A 25,489-nucleotide genomic window follows, 5' to 3' on the forward strand; every position below is an offset into this window, starting at 1 on the left:
TTTTTCTGTGTGCCAAAGCGAGATGCCCTGTCTTCTCTCCAGATTTTGGGCAGCAAACCGCCGCGCGTGTAGAGGTGTGTGCGTGTGACGAAAAATGATGGATGAAAAACGCGAGGAGCGGGGTCTGAAGTCTTTCGTTGGTCACACACACATGCATCTACCAGCGGATTACGCTACACCGTGTCTACCCATCTTTCTCGATCTACCATGATTTTTTCTGCTATCGCACTCATCCGGTTGTTAGGCATCCTCAGTCTGTCCAGAACTTTCGTTGTGGAAGGATGTGCGGGAGTGATGTGCGATTTCTTGTGTCCCTTACTTTCCTTGTTTACGTTTTGCGGTGTGTTGCTTCTTCTTCCATTGTTGAATGATTTATCCTAGCTAACTTGTTGAGGTAAGTTTCTTGATCTCATATGTGCTTCAATGTACTAATTCAACTAATGCTTATCGTCTTCAAAGTTACAGGTGCATGCGCCATTCATCAACGCCTACCTGTTGGCATCATCAACAATCTTCAAAATGGGTGACGGAAAGAAATTGTTTTCCAGTTTTAAAATATTAAGGTAAGTGTTGCTCTCATCATATACACAAGACTATCCAAAGTAATACGTACTACATAAATTAATTATTGATTCATTTTTATTGACAGCGTTCAGCACAACTCAGCCACAAAACAACGCACTGGATTACGCTAAGAACCTGTCGAAACGCGCGCAGCCCCCGGGAGCGGTAGGAGAAAGGAAGAACGAGAGGAGGAATAACTAAAGCCAGCGCGCAGCTCTGATGGCGCAGCTCTGATCAAGAGGAGGAAGAACGGTAAATTTGGAAGGGGGAGACCGTTCTGCCGTCTACACAGTGTGAGTATGCCAAAGCACGTGTTGGAACGGAGCGAAAAAGTTGGAATAAACCGCATGCGAATATGTGCATACAGCAAATGTAAACATGTGTGCCTCATCATTTCTATAAGCAATCCGAAAAGGGGGTGGAGCAAACACATTGGTATACGTGAGGTGCAGAAGGAATCAGAGCGTGATAGTATGTGTGAACGCGATCGTTCGGGTGGAAGGTGTCTATGTGTGCGTGAAACCACATTTACACTTCTACTGCAAGTGGGTACGTAAGTGGGTACATATGTGTACGACACGATCCCATACAAAACTTCGGCTTTTTGCGGACTGGGGTATGCCGCTGTAATACCAAACGAGACGCATAGACATCGGGTCTAGCGAACATGTGTAGCCGTAAGGAAACTGTTTCGTCGCGCATAGTTTTCGGATAAAGTTTCCTTTTCTTTCTTTGATTTTTGTTGCTGATAATTACCGAACCCGTTGTAATAAATTGCTGGTGATGAAGAGAGGGAAAAAGTCTTTTCGCCCTCTATTTATTAATTTAAGATCGATAGAGATGTGTACATAAATAATCGACCGTGCGCGGATGTGATCCGATCCGCAGTTCAAATCTGGACGATTCGCATAGCTGCTCGAACAGAAACTTTTCTACGTCTCTTTTGCCTTGTCCTTGCCTTTAGATCCTGATGAGTGAAGCATGCATATCTTTCGGGTGAGAAATAATCGTAGACTATCGGTTCTGCTCGCTATAAGTCTCAAAACCCTGAATAGGCGGACATATCCGCATAGGCGTTACGCCAAGTACCAGAAGAAGGAGACCATTTAAAACAAGATTAAATAGATGTTTTAAAAATTTGCTGAGTGTTTCTTTTTATTAGATTTTCAACAATTTAATATTTAACAAGTTTTTATTACAAATTCAAATTATTTCATAGAATAATGCAACAAACTCGTTAGCTAACCCTAAAAAATCATGTTATGATTGTAATTAAGTTTATATTAAATTTTTTAATAGTTCATGGCATTGTTTTCACTTCTGGTTATATTTTATAAACAAAATATTTCCTAATTTACTCCAGCTTTAGAAATTACCCTCTCACCAAGGTACTGAAGATGCAGGAAAGCTAAGAGTGCGTAGCATTATTATATAAAGTATTGGGTATTTGTATTTTTCTAGTTTCCACCATTCAAGAGGATCATCTTTACGATGTATATTAGGTTCTGCTAAATAATTATCGTACTCTATCTTGCTGTAAGATCGAGCATGAAGCACTACTTGATCGTTTGTGTCCTTGTCAAATTAATTCCAAATGCTTTCGGACTCTAACGTTTCAGTCACTTCCATGGTAGTTTCAGTTAATTCTAAATCATAATCATTATGTACAACTTCAAAGTTTTCCATTAGTTCAATAAGACTTACATATTTATCATAAAATACGGAATCACTTTCAAACCCTTTTTTTAACCTCGGATCTGATACATCTGCATGAGCTATAACATCTTTGCTTAAGTATCGATATCGATTACATAGGTTATTTAAAAATTTCCTTACAGTTTTTTCACTTCTTCACACATATTTATCAACTCATAGCTTTTCAGTTTACTGGTTAATAATCGCACAAGTACAATCATCTTAGACAATGTAATATTTTTCTCTGAAAAAAATTCTTGCTTTACACAATCAAACACCCTCGATACATTTACAGCATCCTGCATTATCATCCAATCACTTTCTCCTTTTTTCCAGAAGCTCTCAATAGCGCAAGGGACGAAATAATGGGTTCCTTATTTTCATTTCTAATGAAATGAGCTTTTCTTATAGCTCAACCGAAGTTATACAGTATCGGACATTAAGATAGGACCCTTTTTTTCAATGCACCGTGCACTTGTTTTACCACGTTACTTGTGTTTGTGTGTGTGTATGTGTGTGTATGTGTGTGTGTGTGTGTGTGTGCATGTGTGTGTGTGTGTAGTAGTAGAAAGAGAGTGTGCTTTTTAATGTGTATTTGCAAGTGCGCGGGTTTGTGTCTGAAAAACATAGCTTGCCATGGTTTCATATTGCATTGAAAGCATTCTGTTTATGTGTGTTATCATGTGAAACAGCGTGCGTTCACACTTGGATAAAAGCTAAAGTTTGCATCGACAGCAGCGCTTGTTCCTTGGACGAAAACGCAGGTGTGCTGTTTCATGAATGTGAATGCGACACCGGTGCGAAATGGACACGCGCACAATAGCAATGAACTCGGCATTCCCTCACAGGTGTTTCTCCAGTGCACGCCATTGAAAGGCCTTCGTGCATCTCTGCGTTGCACGTTGTGTGCGAATGGTAAACTTTGTGCGTGCATTAAGCTGGCGCGCAGTTATTCTTTTCCATGGGCGTTTTGTTTCATGAGCGCGGCAGTATTCTTTTCTCGATTTTGAAGGGAAGACGCCTACTCGCGTACTCGTTGATAGTTTTTATCCATGCGATGTTTTCGCTGCTCGACAACGATGTAATTCATCGCGTATAGAAGTAGAACGCAGGCAGAGCACGGGATCAGCCGTGTCCAAGTTTTTAACCAGCGCGTTCTTGACGGTCCAAGCAAGCAATGTTAGTAACAATGGGTCGAGGTAAACGTTGTACCGATTATCAGCGCCATATGTAAAAGCGAATGGCAGCTGCTGGCATTAAGCGCAAAACGATCGAGTTCGTAATGGAACGATCGCGCACTTTTGTGGCAAACGCGCTTCGGACAACCGAAACGTGCTTAGACAACTGAAACGCGCTTGGACAACCGAAACGCGCAAGTCAACCGGACGTCCTCAGAAGACCACGGCGAAAGAAGACCGTAACATTGTTAATATATCGAAAACACACTGATCGCGAGGGCGGTGGTCCTGCTTATCACACCAAAAACCGAACCCAAAACACAAAAAAACTACTTACAAATCTATCCGAAACGACCTACTTGTGAAACAAACACACACATCAATACACATTCAAACATACATCCACACACACACACACACACACACACACACACACACACACACACACACACACACACACACACACACACACACACACACACACACACACACACACACACACACACACACACACACACACACACACACACACACACACACACACACACACACACACACACACACACACACACAAACACACACACACACACACACACACACACACACACACACACACACACACACACACACACACACACACACACACACACACACACACACACACACACACACACACACACACACACACACACACACACACACACACACACACACACACACACACACACACACACACACACACACACACACACACACACACACACACACACACACACACACACACACACACACACACACACACACACACACACACACACACACACACACACACACACACACACACACACACACACACACACACACACACACACACACACACACACACACACACACACACACACACACACACACACACACACACACACACACACACACACACACACACACACACACACACACACACACACACATACACACACACACAAACACAAACACATACAAACCACACATAAACTTGGCCCAACGGGTGCACGGTGCGTTAAAAAACCAATGCCCTATCTTTCTGTCCGATACTGTACCTGTATTGATTTTGAGTTTTAAACTTAGCAGTGCCTGGTATCATGATTGTAAGATTGTATGTATAATTGTGTTTTTTTTTTCTATTTCCCTTCAGTATAATTGATGTGAAAAAAAACGTCCTAATTCGGTCAAGGTGACACACGAATAAAAAATGCTAACATTTACCTAATAAAATACACAAGCACAATGCACTTACAATAGCAATTATCCGCAGTAAGCGTTACTCGATATACGCGATTATCTTCAAAAGTGACAAATATTTGCGTTTAGTATAGCTGATTGAGTGGATGGTTGATGATATCGAAGCGGATTCCCCTTAGTTTGGGAATAATGCAATCGAAAGCAAAATCTTTAAAAGAGGATTTAGATAAATCAGCTACAAAAAAATCGGTTTGTAGTTTCAATGCCTGTGTAATGCGTTAGGCGATAGCTACGATCGCCATGTAATGCGATGATCGTACAACTGTACCCCGAGTACCGTCGCGGTAGGTCAGTGTTTCGCTGACATGTATCGATGAAGAATCATACTTTGTTCGAAGCGGACTTTTCAACACTTGATCGTCCAGGCGATCATTGAAACCAAAAAGGGATTTCCCGTACTGGAAACGTTGGAGTTCAGAAGCCTTATCTTGGGAAGGGGGACATAACTAAACTCTTGAAATAAGTTGGAAGGCGAAGATTTTTGGGCAGCGTAATGTCCTATCTTGACAGTCCGAACGAATCTGACTTGCCATGATCGGAGTTGGTTTTATTTATACTCAAAAGAAGTTAAGGGTTTCTCACATTTGGTTCCGGGTTGTATGTTGGAAAGTTATTGTTTTCACTCAGCTAGTTACGTTTGTCTTTGTGAGAACGATGGTTCTTGTCACTAAGTTCCTGTTTTTGGTTTAATGCTTATACTGTTCCTGCTTTGGGTTATAATGCATAAACTGTTCCTGCTTATGTTGTACGTTTCGATTGGTTCTGATAAGTGTGTCACAATTGTTTTTATATGAACGGTGTGGCCTGCTCTTCCGGGTGTGTATGGTATAATTTGATTTACTGAATGTGTTTAAATGAATGTGTTACAATGGTGTGGCTTGGCTTTCCAAAGTGTGTTACAATGTGTCTATGGCTGATAGTGTGTATTACAATATGTTCTGTATAGCAGATATGCTACACCTGTTTAGGTTGGTTCAACCGATTTAAAAAAACGCGAGAATCTAATGTAATGAAAATGTAAAAACTTGGGAAAAAGGGTATCTTCCCGAACCAATCATCAACGTGGATGAAACTTATTTTGGATTATTTAAGATTTAGAGGAGATGATACTACCCATCTGCTCTAAATCTTATGGTATTTTAAATAATCCTTAATTTTTATTATTTTTTTGCGGTTTTATATGTCAAAAAGATCACTATTTCAATTTATGTGGATTTTTTTCACAATAAAATTTTAAATTTCAGGTGTTTAGTTTGCTACAATTTGCACTGTTATACCCACTCTTTTTTCTTCTTCTTCTTTGGCACAACAACCGCGGTCGGTCAAGGCCTGCCTGTACTCACTTGTAAAGTGAGCTTTGCTTTCAGTGAATTATTGTAACTGTCACGCTGGAAGATAACCTCCGATTTACCGTAGTGATCGAAAGGGTGTGAGGTTAACACTGACGCTTTATTACCATAAAATTTACCTATTTATACCTAAATGGTTACATGCCAATTGTTCTTACTTGCTAAAATGCTGCGTTGACATCATGCCGATCGACCACCGATCGTGCGCGTGCTCGCAGCATTGTTTATTATTATTTTATTTATTTATTTTAGAGCTAACGCAGCCAAACCGTCTTCGATCGGTTGATCGACCGGATGGCTATCGCGACCTAGTAAACTAATTATTTTAACTGCCAGCGACAGTAACCATAGCAGGATAGTCAGTCCTACATGTAGGGACACGGTCTATTCGGGACTTGAACCCATGACGGGCATGTTGTTACGTCGTACGAGTTGACGACTGTACCACATGACCGGCCTAATACAGTATCGGACAGAATGATAGGACGCTAGTGTTTTCAACGCATCATGCACCCGTTGGGACAGGTTTATGTGTGGTTTGTGTGTTTGTGTTTGTGTGTGTGTGCATGTGTGTGTATGTGTGTGTACATGTGTGTGTGTGCATGTGTGTGTGTATGTATGTTTGAATGTGTATTGGTGTGTGTGTTTGTTTCACAAGTAGGTCGTTTCGGATAGTTTTGTTAGTAGTTTTTTTGTGTTTTGGGTTAGGTTTTTGATGTAATAAGCAGGTCCATATATATATATATATATATATATATATATATATATATATATATATATATATATATATATATAGATATATATATATATATATATGGATTATTTTGCGTAATCAACATAATTTTCTATGGATGGGTTACGTTTTTGAGCTGCTTATTTGTCTAAAAAACAAGTGTCTTCAATTAAATTTCACTAGGTGTAGCTGTGCGATACGTATATACTGGTGAGTTGCTCACTCAAAAGCAATCAGCTGCATTGATCTACGTACCTCAAATTTAGTCAAAAATTTTGAAGCATTTTCCTTAAAATACCAATAAAATATTTATAAACCACAGATTTTTATTGAAATTAAATGTTAGTACAATTAAATAACCCTAGCTACGCGTGAAATCAGGTAAACTCATGTAGATATATTAAGAGGCAAAATTTCATGAACAAGCGACAAAAATTGGTGACCATGGGACAAAAATTGGTGCCTTCCAGACAAAAATTGATGCGCACTGACAAAAATTGACGCCTTCGAGACAAAAATTGATGCACACTGTCAAAAATTGACGCCTACGAGACAAAAATTGATGCACACTGTCAAAAATTGGTGACTTCGAGCCAAAATTTGACGGCAACGGCTGTAATGGAACGATCGCGCATTTTTGTGGCAAACGCGCTTCGGACAACCGAAACGTCCTTAGACAACCGAAACGCGCTTGGACAACCGAAACGCGCAAGTCAACCGGACGTCCTCAGAAGATCACGGCGAAAGAAGACCGTAACATTGTTAATAGATCGAAAAAACACTGATCGCGAGGGCGGTGGACCTGCTTATTACATCAAAAACCTAACCCAAAACACAAAAAAACTACTAACAAAACTATCCGAAACGACCTACTTGTGAAACAAACACACACACCAATACACATTCAAACATACATACACACACACATGCACACACACATGTACACACACACATACACACACATGCACACACACACACAAACACAAACACACAAACCACACATAAACCTGTCCCAACGGGTGCATGATGCGTTGAAAACACTAGGGTCCTATCATTCTGTCCGATACTGTATTAGGCCGGTCATGTGGTACAGTCGTCAACTCGTACGACGTAACAACATGCCCGTCATGGGTTCAAGTCCCGAATAGACCGTGTCCCTACATGTAGGACTGACTATCCTGCTATGGTTACTGTCGCTGGCAGTTAAAATAATTAGTTTACTAGGTCGCGATAGCCATCCGGTCGATCAACCGATCGAAGACGGTTTGGCTGCGTTAGCTCTAAAATAAATAAATAAAATAATAATAAACAATGCTGCGAGCACGCGCACGATCGGTGGTCGATCGGCATGATGTCAACGCAGCATTTTAGCAAGTAAGAACAATTGGCATGTAACCATTTAGGTATAAATAGGTAAATTTTATGGTAATAAAGCGTCAGTGTTAACCTCACACCCTTTCGATCACTACGGTAAATCGGAGGTTATCTTCCAGCGTGACAGTTACAATAATTCACTGAAAGCAAAGCTCACTTTACAAGTGAGTACAGGCAGGCCTTGACCGACCGCGGTTGTTGTGCCAAAGAAGAAGAAGAAAAAAGAGTGGGTATAACAGTGCAAATTGTATATATATATATATATATATATATATATTTTAACGGGGAAAAATATAAAATATGTACAGAGCACTAATGATTACCATAAAATTAATTTCAACCCGCAAAGTTCATTTCATTTCAAACAATCAATCATTTAGTTCAAGTGTACCTAATTGAATTACGTGTGCTGTATCTGAAAGCGTCATTTGAGCAAGGTGGATAAATAGACAACAGGCAGGTTTATGTATCTGATTTTGGTCGCCATCATGAACGGGGATACCTCTGGAGACTGCTAAGCTTTTTATAAATCAGTGGTTCCCTAATTGTCAAATCCAGATTTGTCAAAGTACGCGGGATCAACCTGCAGTCATTTATGGACCTAGCAATTAAAGCAAAATTCAGATTATTCCAAAACAATGCAACTGGCAACGTGCATGAAAAATTTAGTTTGGATGTTTCAGAATACATAAAGCTATAAAATCACTGCAAGCTTCCCCTATTAAAGCTTTTGTGTTTATTGCGTAAGTTAAAATGTTGTTTTGTCTTCATAAAACGTGGTAAAGTAACATGTTTATGTTTTTGCAGAACTTCAACAAAGTAAACTTCCTGGATTCCAAAATTAGTTTTTTTATGTTCGACAAAACATGAGTAAAAAAAATCATCTAACGACAAACGCAGATCGAGAGCGAGTGTGCTCCTTGCACAATAGCGGAAAACTACCAAAAGAAATAGGAGAATTGTTAGGAATACAGCGTACAACAGTGAATGCAATTCTTAAAAAATATAGGGAAACAGGGAATGTGTCAATTCAAAAACGAGGTAATCCATCAACATCAAAAGTGAATGAAGACGCCCAAAACAAAATAAGGCAATGGTTAGACGAGGATTGCTGTTTGTCGTTAAAAGAAATTAAACGCAGACTAGAAAATCAATGTAATGTGATTGTTAGCACGGCCACCATTCAGAGGTCAATAAAAATTTCAATTTTTCTTTTAAACGTACATCAAAAATACCAGAGAGGCGAAATTGTAATTCTACATTAAGCATTCGGAAATCTTATGCACTTGACTTTATGGCTAATTTAGCGACAATTCCTGAATCAAATATGATATTCATTGACGAGGTGGGCTTTAATGTATCTATGCGATTAGGATACGGTAGGGCTTTAGTCGGCCGACCGGCAGTGCAAAGAGTACCCTATATCCGATCGAAAAATATTTCAATTTGTTGTGCGATCAACAAACATGAAATCATCAGTTATTCCTCACAACCTTTTCCGTTCAACACAGACTCTTTCGTGGCATTTTTGGAAGATCTTTTTCAAAAATTAGAGGAAAAAAATATAACAGCCGGCGTATTAATTATGGACAACGTTAGGTTCCATCATTCTGCAAGGGTTAAAGAGCTGGTCGAAACACATACAGGGTTCAAAATAATGTTTCTACCTCCGTATTCGCCATTTTTGAACCCTATAGAGAATATGTTTTCAAAATGGAAGAATATCGTTAAACGAGGGAACCCAGAAAATGAAGATAATTTGTACTCCTTAATTGAAAATGGCAGTACAATGATAACCCGTACGGATTGCGAGAACTATTTTAGGAATTTATTCAACTATTTGCCCCGATGCCAAAATGAAGAAATAATCGAAGATTAATCTTCTCTAAATTGTCTTTACAGCCGTTGCCGTCAAATTTTGGCTCGAAGTCACCAATTTTTGACAGTGTGCATCAATTTTTGTCTCGAAGGCGTCAATTTTTGACAGTGTGCATCAATTTTTGTCTCGAATGCGTCAATTTTTGTCAGTGCGCATCAATTTTTGTCTCGAAGGCACCAATTTTTGTCTCATGGTCACCAATTTTTGTCGCTTCTTCATGAAATTTTGCCTCTTAATATATCAACATGAGTTTACCTGATTTGACGCGTATTTAGGGTTATTTAATTGTAGTAACATTTAATTTGAATAAAAATCTGTGGTTTATGAATATTTTATTGGGATTTTAAGGAAAATGCTTCAAAATTTTTGACTAAATTTCAGGTACGTAGATCAACACAGCTGATTGCTTTTGAACAATGAATATACTTTGTACTACTTAATCGAAAATGGCAGTACAATGATACATAAACCGTACGGATTGCGAGAACTATTTTAGGAATTTATTTAACTATTTGCCACGATTGCCGGTCTCGTAATACAGTCGTCAACTCGTACGACTTAATAACATGCCCGTTATGGGTTCAAGCCCCAAATGGACCGTGCCGCCATACGTAGGACTGACTATCCTGCTATGGGGGGATCAATAAGTCACTGAAAGCCAAGCCCACAAGTTGTGGTACAGGCAGGCTTTGATTGACAATGGTCGTTGAGCCAAAAGAAGAAGAAGATTTGCCACGATGCCAAAATTAAGAAATAATCGTGGATTAATCTTCTCTAAATTGTTTTGATATTATTATAAATAAGACGTAAAACTATGTGAAATATAGAATTCCTGAATTGATTCCTTTGCATTGTATAACCTTTTTAATTTTGTTTTGCATTCTGGAATTATTAAAATATTAAAATAACGAAAAAATACCAAGAGACAAAAATTTGTGACCATGAGACAAAAATTGGTGCCTTCGAGACAAAAATTGATGCGCACTGACAAAAATTGACGCCTTCGAGACAAAAATTGATGCACACTGTCAAAAATTGACGCCTACGAGACAAAAATTGATGCACACTGTCAAAAATTGACGCCTACGAGACAAAAATACATGACTTACGGCCAAAATTTGACGGCAACGGCTGTAAGAACTCGATCCTTTTGCGCTTAATGCCAGCAGCCGCCATTCGCTTAATGATATCGCGCTGATAATCGGTACAATGTTTACCTCGATCCATTGTAATAAAAATTGCTTGCTGAGACCGTCAAGAACGCGCTGGTTAAAAAGTTGGACACGGCTGATCCCGTGCATTGCCTGCGTTCTGCTTCTATACGCGATGAATTACATCGTTTTCGAGCAGCGAAAACATCGCATGGATAAAAACTATCAATGAGTAAGCGAGTGAGTGTCTATCCATTTAAATCGAGAACAGAATACTGTCGCGCTCATGAAACAAAACGCCCATTGAAAAGAACACCTGCGCGCCAGCTCAATGCACGCACAAAGTTTGCCATGCGCAAACAACGTTCAACGCAGAGATGCACGCAGGCCTTTCAATGGCGTGCACTGGAGAAACACCTGTGAGGGAATGCCGAGTTCATTGCTATAGTGCGCGTGTCCATTTCGCATCGCTGCGTATGCACATTCATCAACCAGCACACCTGCTTTGTCGTCAGAGGAACAAGAGCTGCAGTATCGGACATTAAGATAGGACCCTGGTTTTTTCAACGCACCGTGCACTTGTTTTGCCACGTTACTTGTGTTTGTGTTTGTGTGTGTGTGTGTGTGTGTGTGTGTGTGTGTGTGTGTGTGTGTGTGTGTGTGTGTGTGTGTGTGTGTGTGTGTGTGTGTGTGTGTGTGTGTGTGTGTGTGTGTGTGTGTGTGTGTGTGAATGTGGGTGTGTGTGTGTGCATGTGTGTGTGTGTGTTTGTGTGTGTAGTAGAAAGAGAGTGTGCGTAGTGTGTATTTGCAAGTGCGCGGGTTTCCAAGCGACCCCGAGTTTTTGGGGATAGTGCGGAAGGTACAAGTAAGCACAACGCCTTCAATAGGTGCAAGACAACGCAAACGATTCCGACCGGAACTCGCCACTCAAACGGATATGAGTTGCTTATACTTTCTTGTACCTGGTGATCCTACTGGTCTTCTCAATCTCTTTGCATTTACTGTCGGAACCGATTCTAACATGCCATAAGGCCATAACAAAAGGCTGGATAAAAGAAAAGGAATTGTTTTGTTGGTTTCTTATATCTATAGGGTTATGCGTGTCAACTATTAGCTACTTAGGATGTGCGGAATGATTTTACTCACGTCTGGTTTGCTTAGCGGTCAAAATGAAAAGAGAGCATTTTTATTCTATTTCCGATGCACGGTAGTGCAACTATCCGGTTCGGTACGATTACCGAATTAAGTCGATTGCTTGCATGCGGTGTAACGCAGGTGTGGTGTATTAGCGCAACTATAGTGTGGTGCAGCTTGCGTGCGAGGTACGCCACATATCTTAGCCTGGACCATAAAAACTAGATACCTGTTATAAACCTAAATTTATGTGTTTTGATTGTTTATAAAAAACTGGTAAATTTATATTTCCTAAAAAAGAATATTTGAGCATCACCGAGTGACAAAACATCTCAAATACCTCAAACAGCGATAAAACATCCTTTTTTGAAAGCTGCTAAACATGGTTTTTAATATTATTTAGTTTTCCACTGTTATATCAACTGGGGTGGAGCAGTAGATATGGCTATCCGACTGAAATGGTTTTTTTTATATGAAGTTTTCAAGTGCATATCCCACTGCTCGACTTTTTAACCACGTTGCTATGGCGGCAAACACCATTCCACTCCACTGCCAAACCGATCGGTTAGCGAAGATTCTGATTGAGAAAACACAATTGGATAACATTGGAATTTTGCTAACCGATCGGCTAAATTATCCACTCCGTTATCGACTTTCGTTCGCGATGAGGCTCATAGGTGTACAAAGTTTTGGAGGAAAACACGGATGTATGAAATGCACGGTTGTTGGATATCGGCATCCAATTTCCAAAGCCATTTGTTTTCCTACTGGTTCAACGGTCCCTCCAAGAACCCACAAAAAGTTTCGCTTGGGTTTATATGGCGAGCATCACAAGGAAATAACGCCACTTCTTCAGCGAAACAAAAATAAATATTGTGAATTCCGCGTCTGTTGCGGATGGCCTGCATTTGATAGTCTACGGTGTTACACGTAAAAATGTGCAGGGCTATACTTTTGGTCTATGGGGAGCACCAAAATGGTCGGAAGAAACTAGCAAAAACATTTCTAAAGATTTGATTGGAATTGCACTACCATCTGAATTCCACAGAAAATTCCGAACCCTGGAAGATGTGATTGGAAGATTTTGTAAAGCTTCCCCGGTACCAAAATCCATGCGACTTTTCGCTAACGGATTGATTAAATGGCGCCCGATTAGACGATCCGATAGAAGCACTTCCCAACCAGCATTATCGCGCGATTTTTATGTGTATCTATCATTTTTCTCATTCTAACATTCACAAAATTTTTCATTCTGCCTCGCTCTTCTGGGTGTTGGTCTGTATTTGCTTGCGACTTGGCTGTGTCGCATCAACGATTCGCATGTTTCATTTAGCTCATCCCTTTCCATCGTTGGAGAGAAACTCTTGCGTCTCGCTTTTCTGGGACTTGTCCAAATTCGCTTGCTACACCAATCGTTCACGCAAGCGTTCTCCTCTCGCCCGCTCTTTGTATCATTGTACAGGTACTCCCCGATATACGCTATCAATGCGTACCGGAGGCAATAGCGTATCTCGAATATTCAATAGCGAAAGTCGAATTTCGAGGTTTTCAGTCAAATTATAACTAATATCCGTATAACTTTGCATGAAGTGGTAGGTTTTAGCCACTTAATTAGTTATTTGATCTAATTTCAACTGAATTTTTCAATTTTATACCATTTGAAATGGTTTTTAATATTCAACCAAAGGGAATTTATTTTGCATTTGACATTCGATTTATAAAATTAGTACTACTTGTTCAAAGAACCGTCAAATTTAGAAAAAAAGCGTATAGCGAAATCGTGTATATCGAGTATGGCGTATATCGGGGAATACCTGTATAGCCACACGAGGAAGGCGCTGCTTCGCGTTCACATGAAAATGTGATAGTGTGAAATCAAGTTTGCAAGCGGTAGGACGCGTCGGTGTGTGTCCGTTTTTTCTCTCGTGAAACCAGTACGGAAAAACTATTTGGTAAGTACAGTTTTTAATAAAGGGTTATATCAATCTTTATCAAACTGATTTGTATTGATAATTGTGATATAAAATCAATTTCGTTTTTTTTTAAAGAAATCGTAACACACGCACGAACGGAAGTGAGCACGGACCACAACAGAAGCAATATTCAATTGGTTGGTAAGTATTGTGCTTGACGTTAAATTGAACAGCTGTTGGCAAAATAATTAATATTTCCTTCTATCCCTAGGAGTGCCGAAAACAGAACAGGAGAGGAAAGAAGGCAGGAACGATCCGATCCTCCAACGTGCTAGCGCCTGGTAGAGGAGAAGCGGCAGGAAGGTAGAGACGAACATCCACCTCGCTAGTGCAGCACGTAGGAGCAGCAAGAGGGAAGCAAGCAGGACGCGTACACACCATTCGACGAAGGCAAAGCTGGAGGAAAGGAAGAACGAGGAGAGAAGGCAGGCAAGACGGGTACGTGTGTATCCCGCACCGGTTTTCGGCAGTGTGAATTGTGTGAGTATTGAAAAGTGTATGTGTGAGTAGAGGTAAAGAGGTTAAATAAAAAGCGAATGTGTGGAATGGAAAAATTAGAGAGAGTCTGTGTTTGTTTTGGGAGAGAGGAGAGAATGAAAGAAATTGAACAATAATTTAGCATACAGAAACTACATGTATGATACACGCTGTCGCACCGTTGCAGAAACGTGCTCTTTAGTGCTGCTAATGAGCACGATTTGAGAACGTTTTGAGCCCGTTTTTTCTCATACAAAATTGTAAAATGTCGCGCGATAATGTCGGTTGGGATAAGCCTGAAAACCCAACCGACATTATCGCGCGACATTTTACAATTTTGTATGAGAAAAAACGGGCTCAAAACGTTCTCAAATCGTGCTCATTAGCAGCACTAAAGAGCACGTTTCTGCAACAGTGCGACAGCGTGTATCATACATGTAGTTTCTGTATGCTAAATTATTGTTCAATTTCTTTCATTCTCTCCTCTCTCCCAAAACAAACACAGACTCTCTCTAATTTTTCCATTCCACACATTCGCTTTTTATTTAACCTCTTTACCTCTACTCACACATACACTTTTCAATACTCACACAATTCACACTGCCGAAAACCGGTGCGGGATACACACGTACCCGTCTTGCCTGCCTTCTCTCCTCGTTCTTCCTTTCCTCCAGCTTTGCCTTCGTCGAATGGTGTGTACGCGTCCTGCTTGCTTCCCTCTTGCTGCTCCTACGTGCTGCACTAGCGAGGTGGATGTTCGTCTCTACCTTCCTGCCGCTTCTCCTCTACCAGGCGCTAGCACGTTGGAGGATCGGATCGTTCCTGCCTTCTTTCCTCTCCTGTTCTGTTTTCGGCACTCCTAGGGATAGAAGGAAATATTAATTATTTTGCCAACAGCTGTTCAATTTAACGTCAAGCACAATACTTACCAACCAATTGAATATTGCTTCTGTTGTGGTCCGTGCTCACTTCCGTTCGTGCGTGTGTTACGATTTCTTTAAAAAAAAACGAAATTGATTTTATATCACAATTATCAATACAAATCAGTTTGATAAAGATTGATATAACCCTTTATTAAAAACTGTACTTACCAAATAGTTTTTCCGTACTGGTTTCACGAGAGAAAAAACGGACACACACCGACGCGTCCTACCGCTTGCAAACTTGATTTCACACTATCACATTTTCATGTGAACGCGAAGCAGCGCCTTCCTCGTGTGGCTATACAGGTATTCCCCGATATACGCCATACTCGATATACACGATTTCGCTATACGCTTTTTTTCTAAATTTGACGGTTCTTTGAACAAGTAGTACTAATTTTATAAATCGAATGTCAAATGCAAAATAAATTCCCTTTGGTTGAATATTAAAAACCATTTCAAATGGTATAAAATTGAAAAATTCAGTTGAAATTAGATCAAATAACTAATTAAGTGGCTAAAACCTACCACTTCATGCAAAGTTATACGGATATTAGTTATAATTTGACTGAAAACCTCGAAATTCGACTTTCGCTATTGAATATTCGAGATACGCTATTGCCTCCGGTACGCATTGATAGCGTATATCGGGGAGTACCTGTACAATGATACAAAGAGCGGGCGAGAGGAGAACGCTTGCGTGAACGATTGGTGTAGCAAGCGAATTTGGACAAGTCCCAGAAAAGCGAGACGCAAGAGTTTCTCTCCAACGATGGAAAGGGATGAGCTAAATGAAACATGCGAATCGTTGATGCGACACAGCCAAGTCGCAAGCAAATACAGACCAACACCCAGAAGAGCGAGGCAGAATGAAAAATTTTGTGAATGTTAGAATGAGAAAAATGATAGATACACATAAAAATCGCGCGATAATGCTGGTTGGGTAACGGATTGAGCGAGATATACCGTCGCGGCGACACGATACATGTTGCATACATGTGTACTACATTTTAAGAGCCCCCCTCGCTTTCTTTCGGATTGCAATGAGTTCAGACACACTTAAAACTTCGTTTAACATATTTCATATTCGTTTTTTATTTTTCACTTTCTTTTCTGAAGTACATTCTTTCATACACACATCCTCCCCCAGGTATTTTTCGAAGAAACTAAAAAAAAAAACTAACGCACACAACTAGATCCGCGAGAGAGTGCGAATCGGCAAAGAAAAAAAAAACATACACACACACACCTCCTCCTCCCCTTGGTGTTTTTCGCAAAGTGATCCCGTAGAACGTGAACGCAAAAACACACACACAAAGCACGCAGGCAAGCACACACACACCTCACTCCTCCCCCCCCCCCCCCCCCCCCCCCCCCAGGTGTTTTCGCAAGGTGATTCCGTAGGAGATCGCCAAACAGCAAAAGCACACATACACACACATACACAGCCACGCACGCATGCAAGCACACATACACACATACACAACCATGCACGCATGCAAGCACACATACACACACATACACAGCCATGCACGCATGCAAGCACACATACACAGCCACGCACGCATGCAAGCACACATACACACACACATACACACATACCTACCCCTCCCCCTCTCTTGGTGTTTTTCGCAAGGTGATCCCGTAGGATCTCGTTATGCGAAGCGGCAAAAACACACACAGCCACGCACGCAGGCATGCACACACATACACACTCATAGACGCGCGCGCGCACGCACGCACGAACGCACGAGGGAGCGTAAAGGTTCTATACGTTGCCGGTCTCCCCCTCCCGTGTTCTCGTTCTCCGACAAGGCTGAGGTGTGCACGTTTGTGCGTGTACCTTTGCCGTCCTGTAAGCTGGAGGATTAGTTCAGCGCTGTTGAAGAAATGAAAGTTAAGAATAAGATTACTCACTCTTTTTTCGTATGCTTTGTGTGTTTTCATAACTTACCTTATTGCAAACAAAATCCGGAATGAATCTCCTCGTTTCGAATATTCCGCATTCGATCACATCCTCGGCGATGCTCGACACCATCAGTGGATGAAAGCAGGAAAAGAAACAAAGAAAAGCATCAGTCACCATCAGCATCATCTTACTCTCACACTTTTACATCGGTTAATGATTCTTACCTTTTCAAATTCACCAAAACAAACAGCGATGGAACCAAATCCAGAACACCAAAATCACACACGATTTCTGGAGCAAACCGACACATCCTCCCCCTCCAATTGTTTGCCACAGACTGACGTGTGTGTGAGCAGCAATGTTCTTGAAGCGGTGAGCAACGGTAAAGCACATACAAGAAGAAGCGAGACGGCTATACGAGTAGCGAATTACGCCGCCGCACACACAGCGCGTGTCATAATTTTATACGCGAAAATCTTGAAATTTAAGTTATTCATGACAAATTGTATCGACATTTTCATACTCTGACGAACTTTTACGAAAGATATGTAAAAATTTGATGTAGTGCATTTAAATTTAGAGCAATATCATTAGCAGAACATAACATTTTGATATTTGTTTGTAAATTCAGTTCCTAAGAGCTACTACTTTTTTGAACAATAAGTGTAGAAACACAAATTTTGTCTGAGTCCAGAACAGCAACAGGGAAGATGTCGTACCCTGAGTGTGGAGATGTGTGTGTGTATGTGGTGAACGTTGCCGCGACAAGCGTGCTTTAGGATACATCGCGTGTAGGAGGGGGTAAAATCGTTTGGCTCATTGAAAATACAGGCAAAGTTGGCGCGAAGAAAACGCAACACTGCGGATTGTATGGAAAATGTTGCGCGTTCAATCCGATTGCCATGCGATTGTCCTGGGGGTTGTCCTGGGGGTTCCGAATATACGGCCTCAGCATAATTTTTCGATCGAAAAAATTCGATAGGCGCTCACGTAAAACTGACAGTATAACTATTTCTTTTATACCCCTGCATGAAGTTGCCCCCCCAGGTAAACAATTTTTAAAATAATTTATAAATAATTTTTTATCAGCCAAAATATTGAAAAAGAACCAACACATCTACCAACTTGCTTTTACATATCGTTTTTCAAAAATATCAACCTTGATTTACGGAATTTTTCTGATATTCGATAATTTCCGCAGCTCAATGCGTCGCGGATTTTGCCCCATACAAAGCGGAACGATCGAATTTTTGTAGCATAGTTCATTTTGCTCGTGAGTGTCATGGTATACCAGTTTTCAAAAAGACCAGTAAAATGAACACCTTGGCGGCGAAATGATTGTCAAATGACACCAAAATGACAGCCGGATCTATCGAATTTTTTCGATCGAAAAATTGTGCTGAGGCCGATAGTGTATTTTTACATGATGCTAGCATTTATGTACTGAAGGATCGTATTTCTTCAGAAGTATATGACCATTTTCTTTTATATTTTTGTGCCATAACTATGCTGTCTACCAACTTTTACAAAAGCCATTGGAAAGTCGCTGATGATATGCTAGCACTTTATGTAAAAAATATGGTCGTATTTATGGGAAGGTTATGTTAGCAGTAATGTACATAACCTTTTGCACGTATATGACCAGGTAAACGATATAGGAAACCTTACAACTCTCAGCGCATATACACACGAAAATAGTCTGAAAATTCAGAAGCACCTTTTGAGGCTTGGGCATAAAAATCTGGAACAAGTGATTAATCGTTTATCCGATCTTGATTACCTCTTCGCTCCGAAGTCATTGGAAAACGTTCATCCCTGCTACACACTGAATTTCGGAGATAAATCTCCACTTACGTGAATTTGTTTTGAAAGAAGATAACCGGGATGGATGAATTTTGTCCTCAAAGGTTGTTGTACGGTTGAGGTTGTACGGTACCGTAGTGCAAAAGCCAACAATAATAAAAATAATAATAAAATAAAATAATAAAATAAAAATAATTGGAAATGTACTGGCCGAAAAGATGGAGTATTTTGACCGTCCCATATCTTCTGCGATTTTGTACATATGCAAGGACAATGTAAACAATGTGTCTGATTCTTTGGTTGATTTGAACCAAACGATATTATTGCCAAATATTGTTCCGTTATATTGAACGGGCAAGGAGATGCATTGTTTGTTCCCGTGGTGCATACATTATTTGAACCTCCTAATGCACACCACCAGCTAGTATAAAATATTTCGTAAGCTGTTTTCGTTTTATAAAGTTAATTTCGTAATATCTCCATTTTGGTAGTGCATCCTTTATTGAAAAAATAAATAAATAAAAATACACAAATATACCTTCTTAATTTTATTCAAAAACATCTCAGTTCAAATAGTTCAACTATTTCATACTTATTTTAGTTTTTTAACCTTTGCAAGGAGTGTGGCAAGATATTTTCTTGTTTTGTTTTGGTTCTTGGTGTTGGTTTCCGTTGGTACGATAATTGCTGACGTCGATTACTGTTTTTGTTTTTTTTTATCTCCTAGCTGTTGATTTGAAAACCCTCCTACCTCTTTATATAGGTCTAACTCGTTTGTATAACTTTTTCTTACCGAATTGGTGCAATTCTGACGACGAGCGTCCTGTCCAAGTGAGCTCATGAAACATTTTTTTTAGAAGTATATATCAATCGCGCAGTGTAACAGGGTTTCCGTGCGTGTATCGTTTGTTTTGTATCTAATATATTGCATTAATTTTTGTCGAAATTCTCGATCGATTCCAAGTTGTTTATCAAAGCGTTTTAATTCATTCGCGTCATTTATCGGGCTTAACTTAATGCATGTCATTTCGCGATGATCACTGGAACCAATCATGTTAGATTGTAACGCATGTTCAAAGACTTGTCGCAAAACTCGCTGTTCACTTATAATAGTATCCAATTAGGATATGATAGTGTTTTAATTTTTTATCATTAACATCTGATCGAAAGCAGTTATATTTTCAATTGAGTTAGTTTGAACGTGCAATGGCGGAAAAGGCATAGATAACAAAGGTAATGATTGTACCGAGTTGTGCAACGAAGTTGATTGTATACCTTCCGTTAAAGTAAATGGCTGACTGGAAGATCCAGCTTCTGGATTTGGCGGTTTCAATTCGATAACATCCATCAACACTGGCCCTTCAAAGGTATTCATATCTGTTTTGTTTGTAAAAGAATTTGAAAGGATTGACGAAGGAAGCTCAAACAACGGCGGGGAAAGTGGCGGGCTGATCATGTTTCGAGATTTATAAATTGATGATTCTTCTGGTCTTAACATTGATGATAAAAGCATGCTGGAAGTTTCGGCTGCCAAATTTTGCAGTTGCAATTGGATCACATCATTCACTGGCCCTGCAATAATATAAAAAAAAAAACATTCGTAGAACGCTTTGCTATTCTTTAAGAAGGCTTAATTGTCTATGGTAATGAAAGAGGCAATTTTAGCCTGTTTCGACGCAGAAATGCTTCTGCACCATGCGTTAGAGGCTTACTTGAAGGAAGGACAATCGGAATCGAAGGCTGAAGGCGGGTCACATTCATACGAATTGGCCCCACGGCGCTATTGATGTTAAAAGCCGGTACTGAAGCTTTCGTTAGAGGAACGCTTGATTTCATCAGGTGTGTGTAATTTCCAACCGGCCCCGTCCGGCAAAATGAGTGTATTTTTTGAGTGATTTGAGTACCGTCCCCCGTTAGCAGTTACTCTTAGAGGAATGAGTTACACCCGCGCGCGAGCCCTCCCCCTCCCCACCCGTAATGCATGGTGCGCTCTGCAGTTCTGAATGTGTTGTGTTCTTTCCAATCATGCTACCAACACATCCAAAGATATTTGTTTCTTTCGTTTCTCGTTTTCTTTCATGCATTGCCACGATCGCAAATACGCACTTATTCTAACATCAAATACAAACACGGTCATTTTTGGTTACATTAAACACTTTATTGAAACATAAATTACACTTTCACAACACATTTAGAATCCTTCATACTCACGAATGGCGTCATACTGTAAATAGTGTTGGGTCAAGTAGCTCTTTTGCAAGCGCGGAGCGCACCGCTCTCGCTCTCTAAAGTGTGCGGTGCGCTTGAGATAGCTCCGCACAAAGCGCTGCACACAGGAGCGATTGTGCGATGCGCTCCCAGGAGCGATTGTGCGATGCGCTCCCAGGAGCGATTGTGCGATGCGCTCCCAGGAGCGAAATTTCGCACTTTACTGAGCGCTGCACGCAGGAGCGATTGTGCGATGCACTCCCAGGAGCGAAGTTTCGCACCTCACGGAGCGCTGCACGCAGGAGCTAGAAGATGTGCTCTAGAAAGCTTCGCACAGAAAATGATGGCTTGCATAAATCCAGGCCTTAACTTGCGGAATGTGAGCGGAATGCGCCAATTATTTTTACTCACCTGTTTGAAAGAAAATATTTTCTTATGATTTATGCAAGCTAGTGTTGGGTAAAGTAGCACAATGAAGTGTGCTGTGCGTACACGCACGCACATCTCAGTGTGCGGTGCACATTTCGCACTGTGCGCGCTCTCCGCGCTGTGCGCGCACTCCGCACTGCCCTCCCGACAATGGCACTCAAATTCTCTCATTTTCTCATGCCCTCTCTGTCACATTCGTAGCTCGATCTCCCTCTTCTGGGACTTAGCGTTCTGAGCATGCGGTTTTTGCATCGGCCATTTCGTACCGCTTCGATCTCATCAAATTCCCTCCCCTCCCACCTTCCTTTTTGATCCTCGCTTTGGGGCTTGCAAATTTTTGACATGTCAAATGAGAGTGACGCCAAAATGTAAACAGCAAGTGTTTGCGTGTGCGGTGATTTTGTAAGTATTTTATGCAAATTTTATGATATTTATCATTAAAAACGTTTTGTTTTGTAGAATAAACATAAAATCAACCACGGAAGCATGATTTAGTTGTGGTGGAAGAGAAAAAACAATGCTTGGAGCCAGTGGCGGATTTAGGGTGTTGGGGGCCCTAAGCGTTAAAAGCAGCAGAGGCCCCCCGGTTGGTGTCGAGCGGGGGGGGGGGGGGGCGTTGGGAGGGGGGGTGCATATTGTTGTATTAGGTTTTGAATCAAACACACTTCAATGGTTTGCTGGCGGAGGGGGGGGTTCGAGGGGTGCTTAGAATCCCTGTACTGGGCCCCTATAGTTAATGAGTCCCTTCATCCATGGGGCCCCTAACTAGCACAGAAGCTCTTGCTGACACTACTGTACACATTGTTCTATATGCTGGAATTTCCTTACTCGGGGCCCCTACATTGACGGGGCCCCCCGCGGCCGCTCAGTCCACGCACCGTTAAATCCGCCACTGCTTGGAGCATGGAATAAAGCCGAATGAAATTTCTAACCTTCACGCACGACGCCGCCGCTAGGTAAGGTATGTTTATGTGTAATTACGATCATTGTTCCATTTTAGGGTGTGATTTGTGCAATATAACCGTTCCTGGCGGGGATAGTCAATAGTCGATACCCTTTGCAGCTGTGAAGGGGTGCAGAAGAAGGGGCTCGCTACCACCCTTCCCACACCCGGACGCTTTTTCCGCGGATGAAGAATATGTTCCTGGTGGGTTGAACTTGTTGTGTTTTATTTGAATCGTTTGTAATGTATGTGACCTTTCTCCCGGTAGGCTATATGCGCTAAATCTAACGGTGATCCGTATCGTGAACGAATCGGCATAGACGGTGCCTGTCCCCGGCGGTTTGTGAAAGTGGTACACAACGGTATAGAGTACGATAGACAACATGCAACTGATCAGCGAAGTGCGCCACCTGATGCTGGCGTTCGGCAAGACACAGAAGGAGATGGCATAGGAGTTCGACGAGTCGAACAAGGACGTGCTAGATTCGTTTCAGATCGAGGACCGCGACGATGAGGGATAGTTGCTGGTGCTAATTAGTGACATAGCCAGAAGGGTACGGGCAAGTTGTCGGGGATTGCCGCCCAGCGCCATGCCGTTGTGGTGTTGCGAATTGGTGAGCGGTCTTTTACCGCTGCTTATCTGCTCTGAAGGATAGCCGTGCTTGGGCCAACTATCAACTAGCTGGACCCAGCACGAAATGGACCGCGCAAGGCTTCATATTGCTGCGCCAAGCGGCCAACGAATTAAAGTAGAACGTGAACGACGGTGGCATTACGTTGATGGCATAGCAGTTACATAATGTTCAGCAGTATCATCAGCAACGTGTTCCTCGGCAACATTCGGCATTGTGCACAATCCGCATCTTACTATCCATCTTATGATGCGTGTTCCTCTGAAGCTGTGAAACGGTTGCCAAATGGACCAGCACCGGAATATTTTATGATACTGGAGTATTTGACCATAAACGTACTAGTTAATTGAATTATAAAAAAAAAACATCAAAACAGCACACTATTGCCTCGAGTCGAGTACAAGCACCGATTTGAAAAAAAAAATGCACATAAAAAGCCTTATTGTCATGTGCAGCAGGACGACTACGACGAACGGCTTTGCTTGCATGCACTTAAACATACACACCTTTGGGTAAGTACACTTTGGGGACCTTTATTCCAAGCACAGAATTGTTTATGTAAATATTTTTAATATACTTTAAGGTTTTATGAGTCCCGTATAGTTTGATTTGTGTAAAAAACAATGGTCGATCTACCTGTGGACATATGTCCCCATTACACCTAACCAATTCAGGGGCAAACGACGGATCTGGATTGAAAGTGGTTCATGGAACTCTTATAGATCTCGAAATCAGTTAGCGCTCGATACACAAGTAAGCAGCTAAGTATGTGACAAATGTACATGTTATCATTTATGTTCTATCATAGTTATCTGTAAATTGTTAAATGTATGGTAATACCCTTACAACAATGCAATTCTGACACGTCTTTGTGCAGAGCATTAACATGTATATATGTTTATGGTAAGGCTACACTTAGTTTTTATCTTTTTTTGTTTTGGGATGTATTGTTATTCGTTTTAGGGCGTGTAAAACAATACTGAAACAAAATTATGTCGCGTTAAGAAACACACGTATGAATCAACAACCGGGCATCTTGATTTGCAAATCGATTATGTTGCATAAGTGTGACAGCTTTTTTTATCTCTTAACTAAAATATGTTTTCTCTACTTATAGTGGATAACCAAACAGAGCTTTAAGGACGGAAATAATTTTCCATACATACGGTCAATCATCCCTTAAAGCAACTTCTCAACGTAGTGTTACCAACAATATGCTCCGGCCTATTTGAATAGTGCTCGCGATTGCATTGTGTATGTGGCGTTTTTGATGCACAATAACACGTTTGACCGTCACGATAGGTGCCTTGAAGTAAAACGTGTTTTAAAATGCTTTAGAAGCAGTATCTTTGCACGTTTACAATTTCAGTTTGATGAGCAACTGTGCATAAGCGAGTTATCAATCTCGTTGGAAATAGGAAAATTATAACCGGTTTTAGTCAATTATCACATCCGTCGTGTAGCGCATTGCGAATTGCTTAAAAAAGACATTATTTCTTCAGCAGTTGGGTTATACTATAACAATACACCAGCCAGATCATTTCTTTTAAGATATGCAGCTTGAAGTGGCACTTGATACATGTGATACAAACGCATAACTCTGAGTCAGTAATTATCATTTCTTTCAAGTACCTTTCCTAAACCACTTAATACGAGATATGTTGCATAAAGTAATTCATTGGTTTATTCATATTAACTCATAGTTCATAACGTCACAGCCAATCACTGTGTGGGGATATAAAAAACAAACTTGTCTGAACTAAACTATATTTTTAATTTTTTTGTTACGCCGTCCTTTGGTCTTCCGTGTGAATGAACCACGAGTCACGCCTTTAATCACACCAGATATAGTTG

General features: G+C 40.8%; 1 protein-coding gene and 1 long non-coding RNA gene across 2 annotated transcripts in view; one reads left to right on the forward strand and one right to left on the reverse strand.

The window, feature by feature from the left end:
* The window catches only part of LOC133392901 (uncharacterized), a 590,816-nt gene that overhangs the window by 28,861 nt on the left and 536,466 nt on the right, over nucleotides 1-25,489 (forward strand). The window lies entirely within an intron of this gene.
* Nucleotides 15,264-16,657, reverse strand: LOC133392902 (uncharacterized). Its single transcript, XR_009765879.1, has 3 exons — nucleotides 15,880-16,657; nucleotides 15,718-15,783; nucleotides 15,264-15,647 (listed from the first exon to the last, which is right to left on the reverse strand). It is a non-coding gene; the product is annotated as an uncharacterized LOC133392902 (long non-coding RNA).

The sequence above is a fragment of the Anopheles gambiae genome, chromosome 3 (assembly GCF_943734735.2).
Source record: "Anopheles gambiae chromosome 3, idAnoGambNW_F1_1, whole genome shotgun sequence".
Taxonomy (NCBI): domain Eukaryota; kingdom Metazoa; phylum Arthropoda; class Insecta; order Diptera; family Culicidae; genus Anopheles; species Anopheles gambiae.